A 9121-nucleotide genomic window follows, 5' to 3' on the forward strand; every position below is an offset into this window, starting at 1 on the left:
ATCTCACCACTAGGGGCAGCAGGGCGCTGTGCCCCAATGTCAGCCCTCATTGTTTTAATAGCCCCTTTGTGAGTGTGTGTGTGTGTGTGTGTGTGTGTAGTGAGACTGTGTGTGCGTTTCAAGGCCATACACAAACTTTGATCTTTGTCATCCTGTTTGGATAGCCTCTTGTTTTCACAGCACAGCCATGACATCATTGCAAGGCCTCTGCATATCTGGAGCGCAATTCCATCCTGTGAATCACAAACGTCCTCGTTTGCCTCGCAGGCCTTCTCATGACAGAATGCTTCACGCCGCAGAAGACGTTTTCGGGTCAAACATTTGCAGCAGCAAAAAAAAAAAAAAAAAGGAACGCTGTCAGCAGAAAATGCTTTAATTGGGAGCAGCTGGCCAGATAAGACGCCAGGTCTGAGTCGGACACTTAACCTTTGACCTCGCTTTTGGCAGCAGTTTGCGTGTTGGTCCGGCAGCGCTCTACCTGCTGCTCTTCATTTGCCTGAAGCTGAAGCGAAACAACATCTGGTGATGAACTCAACCAAGAAGAAAACAAGCAATGCATCATTTAGGAGAGAGAGTGTAACATTACTTTCCATTGTTAGAAGGAAGACGTAGCGTCCATATTTTTGGAATTCTTTAGAATATGATGCGTACCCAACTGTACTGCTGCATGGAAACAGGACTGCAGTTTGCCATCTTGACCAAAAATATTCATTAAAGTTGTATGTTGTGTCTGGAGGTGGATTTACGGCGTATTTCACACCGCATGAAGAAGAAACCAGACAGCGGAATATTCCACGCTCACTTTCCATCCTCTTAGGAGTTTATGGCCACCCTCGCCCCTCCCACACAACAACAACAACAACACTAATCCCTCGCAGCACAACTACAAGACACCCCATCATGCCCCCCCCCCTTCCCCCCAACGTGCTCATGGGAATGGGAATAGTAAGAAGACTGTGTGTCCTGACCATGCTCTTGTTTGGCTTTACACCTTTGTGGAAGGTGTGACATCATCAGATGACGTCTAAAAAGTAACGTAAGAGTACCGTTGTTGTGGCCCCGCCCCCTGTTGGCAGCCTGGAAGGCAGGCCACCAATCATTTCATCTTAGTGAACTGCCAAACACCTAGAATCTTCCCGAGTGTTGAAAGCCAACACAGGAAGTCAATGACTGACAAGCAGCCGCCATAAAAAAAAAAAATTAAGTCCACCGCCCCGTGTCGTAACGTCCACTCAACCTTTCTCTTATCTCAGCGACAAAAAAAGGAGAGAAAAGAACACACCGGGAACCGCATGAGTAACGCTGCCTGCCGCTGACAGGAAAGGTTGTCATCACGTCGCCACAGCAACTGTTTGTTTGGAGCGGCGTGGTGGTTTACAACAGGATGGAAAACATTCCCTACCAGACTTCTCTGGCCCGCTGTGACCCGAGCACTCTGCTTGACCTAATGCACAACCACAAAGATCCTCTATACGACAGGAGTGCTGTTAAGACCTGTGCTAGTCAAAGATCCTCTATGGTACAGGACTACTTCGCTGTTTTTAAGGATCTACTGCAAGAAAATGCTGGTCAGAGATCATTTATTGATCAAGAGAGTCCTTTAAGAACTACTGTGCACAAAGTCAAAGATCCTTCATATGACAGGAGTGTTAACACTTACTACAAAAATATGTTAGTCAAAGATCCTCTATGGTACAGGACCACTTTGCTGTTTCTAAGGATCTACTGCAATAAAATGCTGGTCAGAGATCATTTATTGATCAAGAGAGCCCTTTAAGAACTACTGTGAACAAAGTCAAAGATCCTTCATATGACAGGAGTGTTAACACTTACTACAAAAATAATGTTAGTCAAAGATCCTTCACTTTGCTACTATTTGGGACCAAGTGCAGAAATGCTATTACAGGAGTGCATTTAACACCTACCGTTAAACAAACCCAGTCAAAGATCCTCTATGTGACAGGAAGTGCTTTAAATGCCTAATTTAAGTGACAGGAGCAGTCAGTTATTTTTTCGGACCACTAGCATGACTTTTTTTTTTTTTTGCTTCTGCTGCAAAAACGTGACACCACAATGGTGTTTGTGGGTCATGTGCAGAATCTGGAGGAGAAAACATCTCTGGTGTAAGAAGAGCGGCGGGCAACAAAAGGACGGCAGAGTCAGCTTTTCCACCAGCGACCAGGGCCAATCTTTCCTAACGCTTCAGCACATCTGCTCAGCATCCCGTGGCTCTGATTGGGAATATTGGGGAGCGTATTACATCAGCTTTGTAAAGCAGCGACATGCCCCCCCCCCACCCCATGCCCGCACCCACTCGTCCCTGTGAGAAGCACCAATGAGAAGAAAAAAAAAACACAAGAAGAGTTCAACCTGTCTCCATGGCTTGGAGGCTAATCCAGCTCTTCAAGGAGATGCAGCTCGTGTGCGCCGACCCTGCGGCGTCTCTCCGGGACTCCTCCACCCGGACCCTTCCCCCTTCCACGTCACACTTTCTGAGAGGGTCCACATGGTGGCCATACTTCTCTAGTGAATGTGGGTTAAAACAACAAGAGCCCCCCCTTCCTCCTCCGCCTTCTTTTGTCTCACTCTGGCTGGCTTTTCGTCACCCCCCTCTCAAAGGGGCCAAGAGCAACACGGGTGTTATCCGGCACACGTGAGGACCGCGGGTGATCTCATCCACATCACATCCTCCTGATGTCACCTGCGCTCAGATAAGAGCAGGACGCGGAGATGATGGGCATCAATGATTCCAGCATCTGACTGACCGTCGTGTTCACTAACACAGGAAGGACGAATCACTTCCAGATGTGGTAAAAAAAAAAAAAAAAAAAAAGAACGGAAGGAGGCCTGAATAGAAGCTACGCTTGGTAGGCACTTCTTCATAATCTATGCACCTGTTTCTTCTTCTACTAAATCACCTCAAGTTACCTCTTATTATCAGTGGACCCGTTATTACAATTAGTTCTGATATGAGAGAATTGATCCTTTTTTCTCCTGGCCTATCATAACTTCCCCCTGAGCTCATTTGTAAATAAACATTCACTTCCAGAAGAAGGCATTTAACATGCTTGTTGTACCAAAGCCCATCCATCACAGTGGCTGCTCGGAGCATGTGCCCGAATACAGTGCACCTTGCTGGGCCATGCCAGGTGGCTCCTCCCCCTCTATACTGTGTTAGCAATGATGGTAACTTATTACAAGCATGTCCTTTCTCTGTGATCATTGTTGATATGCTACTAAAACGTGGCCTTGTGTCGGCTTAGCTACTTTGTCAATGTTCATCTCACATGTTCAGCTGCTGTCTAAATCAGGGGTCTCAAACACGCGGCCCGTTGATATGAAAGTTTAATGTTAGTGCGGCCCGTGCAAGTTTGATATGGATGCTGTATGGTATCATGTACCCAGAAAAAAATTATTACGTTTGATTAATGTTCATGTTAAGGGTTAAATAACTGTTAATAGTAATCCTCCCTATCCGTGTGGAAGTGGTAAGTTTTTGGCTATTTAAGTTTAAAGGAAATAACTTGAAGGCTAGCGTTAAGGTCGCTAGCTCTCTAGTTTGCGAGTTAGCATGTGTCTCAAGACCCTGCAGTTGCGCAATATGTTGTAAATAAAAAAAAGAGTATAAATGTGACTATAGTCATGTTTTGTCATGTCTACAGGGCTCTAATAATGCTTTGTTAATTATAATCTGAAAAAAATAATTTGTCTACCCACCAACTATATGTGGTTTCTTAAGTTTTTATTATTTGCAGTTTTATTATTATACCTGATGCGGCCCAGCCTTGCCCAGACCCTAGCTCCAGTGGCCCCCAGGTAAATTGAGTTTGAGACCCCTGGTCTAAATGATTTGACTGTCCCAGCGTTTGTATGAGCTGTAAACGTGTCCATATTCCACGTAGCTCCCTTCACTATACATCTATACGTCTCATGTAGGATTCCAAAATAAAGCTTGGTGTTTTTCTAGCAGGCTGTGGAAGTTCCACCAGTAAATCTTTAGGTATTTGGAACAGATAAACATTCCTTAGACGTGCAATAAAAAGACACCACAGTAAAAAAAAAAAAAAAAAAAGGCAAAAGCACAGTGTCGCTGACAGGCCTGTTGTGCCTAATTACATATGCAGGGCTGTGATTGGACAACCACCGCTGGATGAAAGTAAAAGCTGCCGCCTCCTCCTGGCACAATCAAACCCCGTCCTCTCTCTCTCTCTCTCAACAGAACAAGCTGACTCGGGGCGTTTGTGATTTGGAGATGTGGATAGAGATCTGACTCAGGAGAAGATGTCGGCAGGAGCTTGGACACAGTGCAGACCTCCAACGTGAAGGAACAGAGAGAAAAGAAGAAAGGAGGAGCCTCACCATCCCTAAGCGGTGGTTATCCAGAGAGAGATGGCCAAAACACCATCAGAGGATCTGCGGTGCTAACAACTGAATCATTGATTCAGGAAGAGGACATTTGTATCCATGACGATCCACCATCCCGCACAAACGGACTGTCTCCAATTTGGAAATTTCATCCATAGCCTCGGTTACACGTCTTTACCTGTGTCAGTGCACGCGTGTAACCTGCACCCCGGTCCTAACACAGACCGTGGACACTGGAACCTTGGTTAGCATCATTCATTCATTTATTTATTCCAGAAGGTCTGCCTCTAACCAAAATGGACACTAACTGAATCATTCATTCATTCATTTTCTACCGCTTATCCTCACGAGGGTCGCGGGGGAGTGCTGGCGCCTATCCCAGCTGTCTTCGGGCGAGAGGCGGGGTACACCCTGGACTGGTCGCCAGCCAATCACAGGGCACATATAGACAAACAACCATTCACACTCACATTCATACCAATGGACTATTTGGAGTGGCCAATTAACCTAGCATGTTTTTGGAATATGAACATGCAAACTCCACACAGAGATGGCCGAGGGTGGAATTGAACAACGGTGTCCTAGCTGTGAGGCCTGCGCGCTAGCCACTAGACCAACGTGCAGCCGCTAAATGAATCATTCATTCATTCATTCATTATCTACAGCTTATCCTCACGAGGGTTGCGGGGGTGCTGGAGCCTATCCCAGCTGTCTTCGGGCGAGAGGCGGGGTACACCCTGGACTGGTGGCCAGCCAATCACAGGGCACATATAGACAAACAACCATTCACACTCACATTCATACCTATGGACAATTTGGAGTCGCCAATTAACCTAGCATGTTTTTGGAATATGAACATGCAAACTCCACACAGAGATGGCCAAGTGTGGAATCGAACGATGGTGTCCTAGCTGTGAGGCCTGTGTGCTAACCACTAGTGCACCATGCAGCCGCTAACTGAATCAATTTTCCCCAAAAGAAATCTAATCAATCCGATTTTCCTCCTTTTTACTCAACTTCCTACTCGCTTTTTAGTCATCTTCCTCCATCTTGTTCCATAAAATGTACAAAAACCAAGGCAAAATGTTGGTCTAGATTTGAGATTTTGACAAAAAACCCGAGTGGACACTAACCAAGGTCCCACACCACGATGAAACGCTGTACTTGTGTGATGTAATAGTTGCCATATATCATAACATGAGCAACACTAGCTATGTGATGCTAAAGTGCCAACACTTTAGTTTATGATTTTCAATGAAGAAAAAACTAATCCACAGCTCCCGTGCACGTGACCGATAGTTTAGGCTTTATTTTTTATTTTGAACAAGGTGGTGGGTGCACGCATGGGGTGGGCCCATCTCATTAAGTCATTAGGTCCACGAGGAAGGAAGTTTTTCCTTCATGATGTCATGAAAAGCTGCAAACTTCAAAAGGCCAGCATTCCAGCGCCCCTTCTCGAAAAAGTGGAGCAAACAAATGAGGGAGGTGATAGATTTTTCTCTCTTTCTTTTTCTCATAAACAGGCTGTAGTGAGACATGTTACATGTCATTAAAAATGACATTTCGCGTAGTTGTTTCTCTTTGAACAGCATTCATCTAACATGACCTGCTGACGTCCGGAGGTCGCCGAGTGTTCGTGTTTGCGTGAGTTCTCAGCATCCACGTGTTACATCACTCTATCCTACTAACAGGAGGCCACTTAGGGTTGACTGCTGTGGAAGAGAGAGGAGCAACACGTGGAAAAAAGATGGACGACGCAGATGCAGGACGGAACATTTGGCGCAGGAGGCCTTGTCGTCCTCGGGTTTCCAGCGGAGGGAAATAACCACGGTCCACATAAAATCTCATGGCACGGTGCAAGGAGATGCTTGGAGGTTACCAGGCAACACTCGGAAAAGAACAAAACAAATGTGCCGGGTGCAGTATTTGATAGCATAACTGATAACTGATTTTTTTTTTTTATGTCCGTAAAAGAAAAAGTATCCGACAGCAACAGATGGACGTTGTTGCCGGGCTCCTCTGCAACCAGAGAGAAGTCTGATCTCACAGCACAAACACCACAGACCAGAGACCACCACCATCTGGAGGACGTCCTCCAGACCCTGAGAGAACACGTGGAGACAGATGTGGAGATAGATAGATATATATATATATATATAGATACACACACACACACAGATACATACATATATATATATATATAAACCATCTGTATGTGCTTAAACATATACACTGCATGGACAACCGCCTGGGGACACATTCAGTCTACAGGAAGTTGCAATAAATACACTTAGAAAGCACAAAACGCAAAAACGTTTGCTTTTTCTATCTGGCAACCAAGCCAGACAGTTACACGTTGAAAAAAGTCTAAATGTAAAAAAAAAGGACCAAGAAATATCACAACAGTCACTATTAATGACTTAAATTTGACTGCGGAACAGAATATACATGTACATATACATATATATTCAGTTCTTTCCTATAAGAGAAATGGTTTCAGAACAAAAACTGGAGGTCAGTCAGTGTCCCAGAACATTAAACCTTTGTCAAATGTTTGCTTTTTTTTCCAGATTAGTGGAAAATTTATACTGTATATAGACATGTATATCAGTATAGATATGTATATCTACACTGTAACAGCTTTGGTTGCCATTTAGTTTGCCATCATGTGGGATGTGTTAGCACTTAGCTGCTAATGCATGAGCCTTTTGGGAGGTGCTGCTGGGGGGTGGCGGGTACAAGCTGCTGCAGCATACTATGAACATGTTGAAGGGAAGGAAATCCCAACACTTGGGTCCAGAGGAAGACGGCCAGGTGGAAGCGTGGGAAAGAAAAGAAGAATGGCGCCGCCGCTTGCGGTAAACAGGCAGCGCACCTGCAAGCGGGCGCCGGAATTAGCGTTATATACGTATGTGTGGCTGACAGAAAACACCTCTTACCAGAAGTCTTGAAACATGAAAACATGCACTCCATTTCAACCCGAGTGGTCCCTCCCTGGCTGTTTATAACCTCTTTGTCTCCGTCTGGATCATTCCACAGCTGTCTGTCTGGGTCCAAAGGCGGAGGTCAGCCAAGCTCCTCATATGTGGACGATAACACCCATCGCCTACGGCAAACCCCGCCGCGCCACGGAGGTAAAAGAGGGTGTCGGAAAACAAAGACCATCTGACGCGTCACAGTGGGTGGCCTCTGCGGCTCCAATCTCAACTGGTGCCAGTCAAGCTGCCGAAGAACAACAGCTAATAGGTGGTAGCATCCTACTAAAAGTGCCTTCTCGCCCATGAGCGAAACGCTTTACTTCAGGCTAACTTAGCACATGGCTGTTCAGATTGCTGCCGTGCATCAGTGTGTGGTTGACGTCAACCATGAAGAATAATGACAAACCTTGCTATGGTGAATGAAGCTGGTGACTGTTTGACCCTGGAACTGAATAGTTATACGGAAAAATTCATTATGTTAATACGTTTTCTAATGTCATTCCACTTTTGACGTAAAAGCCGAGCTAACATTAGCTTTTACATGCGTCAAGGCATTCCTGAGCAGCACACAAACACAACATTTGTGCATTGTCAGTTCAGTGCTGCTAGAAATTGATTTAACACGCAGCAAAAAAGTAGGCCCGTGGTGCCAAAAGTGAAAACCAAGTGAAATGTATCTAAAACTGGGGGTTGGGGGGTACATTCTTCACACCTATTTCCTCCGACTGCTGATGGACTGGGAGGCCTGAGCCCCCCCCACACCTCTCTTCTTTTTCCCCCACTGTTAGCACTCGCACAGCTGGGGGGGGCCCTCAGGCTCGACACTGTGTCCATTATCTTTAACCGTTTCCAGCCCCACCTTCCAGCCCTGAAAATAGCCCCGGGACCCACAAACGTACGGAGAGAAAAAGAAGCACAAATCCCAGCGCTTGTGTTGTTTCCAGGCCAGACTCAGGAAATCGGCAGAGCTCGGGTGGAAGGTATTTTGGTCAGATGTCAAGCATTGTTCCCATGGTGTTTTGTACTGGGGGGGGGGGGGGTGCTTTAATCCCAACTACCCCCGTGGCTCTAACTTGGTGCTCCCAGCAGAGATTCCCACCAACAACACCGACCAAGCTTCTCAAACCCATTTATCAAAACGGCCTCAGGAGGCCAAGAGATATGTCAAAGCGAGGAGCAACATAAAGACAACGGTCTCTCAGGTTAGCTGTAATAGAAATGTTCAGTTCTTTGCAGAAGTGCTTCCCTCTATAGACAAGAAGACTATTGTCCAAGCTTCAGTCCTGTGTGGAAGCCAACACTTCTACTTGTCAACCGCTGCACACAAAAGAGTGAACATCTGCCAGAATATCCACCACAGTATGCATCCGACTGCTGCCTTTGCCAGCGCTACTATTTTTCTGATAAATACACCGCATGGTGGCGATGTTGACACCCACAAGCCGGCTTATCACCACATTTGGTACACACTGTTAGAGGACTGACCATGTCTTGGTCATGTCTGGAAAAATTCAGAAGAATTGCTTGAAAAACATGGCCGCCATCAAACACCTTGACGGGACTCTTACTAACTAACTATAGCACCGCCACCCACAAGACATTAGATTTCACACAAAGTTTGACATGAAATTGTTTTATATGAAGGTTTTTTGCTTCTGATGTCCGACCTTGAAAACACTAGTTAGTACTGATGTCCGACCTTGAAAACGCTGTGTTGCTACCGATGTCCGGCCTTGAAAACACGGTTGCTACCGATGTCCTACCTTGAAAACACTTTG

Source organism: Doryrhamphus excisus, linkage group LG10 (assembly GCF_037039965.1).
Source record: "Doryrhamphus excisus strain RoL-2023G ecotype Guam linkage group LG10, RoL_Dexc_Guam_v1.1, whole genome shotgun sequence".
Taxonomy (NCBI): Eukaryota; Metazoa; Chordata; class Actinopteri; order Syngnathiformes; family Syngnathidae; genus Doryrhamphus; species Doryrhamphus excisus.